Here is a 1306-nt window from a genome sequence, read left to right on the forward strand (position 1 = left end):
ACAATGGCCTAATCACACTAAGATGCACACTTCAGATTGGTAAAGCAAAAACTTTAGCAAGATTTCTTCCTTGTACCATAATTTCTAACCTCACATTTCCCCCTGGTTCCCAACCTCACTGCATACTATCTCTCACCTCATCTCTTCTTTTGCTTTTTCCCCTGCCTGCTCTTTCATCCCTTTCCTCTTGACCTTTAGCTTCCTTCTCCAACATCCAATGAGCAGGCAGCACATTCTAAAAGCCAGCCCATAGTACTACCCAACATGGATAAAAGAGGGAAGGAGTAAATTTACGGTGGATATGTTGAAAATTATTGTGTTTACCTGAGGCGTTTTTATTCAATCAGGATTTTTAGCTAATTCTTAAATCTCCAATTGTCATTAACTGTTTCCCTCCCAGACTTAACCTCCCAGGTTAAGTTAGGAATGCTTTGGGAAGGGTATAATTGTGCTCTTGCTGGCTAAACTCTGTCACGTGACATCCTTCAGCTCCACCCCTTCTGGATCTGTCTAGTTCAGTTAAGCATTGACAGAGGCCCCAGCATCAAGGAGGACAGGGAAAAGATCAGATAGAAAGACATGACATTTTTCTCCCCACCAGCATAAACCCAAGGAAAGATGTTCAAGCGCTTATGACAGCCGATAGTGTTGGAGAGCTTGACTGAATGAACTGTAAAGACAAACATCAAAAGCAAATATTTGATTCTAGGGATGGCCTGTAGAACAGAAAACAGAAAGAAAAGACTCCTAGGTGATTAAACTTATAGGATTTCATGGCAAGAATACTACTCTCAGTTTTCTTATTCTTTGAAATGCATTGTATGAAGAACTCCACTCACGAGTTAAAAAATTTGGATTTAGGTGCTGAATATAAAGTAAAGTAAGTGAAAACTGGTACTTCTTTCCTGTTCATCCAGCAGAAAGTGTCAGTTCTAATGCAGTCGCACACCCTGAAAATGTAACATGCTGGAAATAACCTAAAGAGAACATACTAAAAGTAACATTAAAGCTTTCATGCTTACGTACACAGTAACTCATTCTTTAGTTATTCAGAGATTAACCACATTATATTATGATAAAAAAACATGACATTTTAAAATTTTTTCTTAGGACTTTATCATCATCTAGGGCATTTTCAGGATCAGATCACTTATGAAAACAAATATAATAATTTCTTTAAGATATTTAGCTGATGGTTCATAAAATATGAACTGAAAGATGTCTGTCTAGTTATCTATTTACTTGTCTATCATCTATCTATCTATGACAGATCCAAGTAGGAAAAGCACTAGCAAAAATGACCACT

Source organism: Hipposideros armiger, unplaced genomic scaffold, assembly GCF_001890085.2.
Source record: "Hipposideros armiger isolate ML-2016 unplaced genomic scaffold, ASM189008v1 scaffold_904, whole genome shotgun sequence".
NCBI classification, from domain to species: domain Eukaryota; kingdom Metazoa; phylum Chordata; class Mammalia; order Chiroptera; family Hipposideridae; genus Hipposideros; species Hipposideros armiger.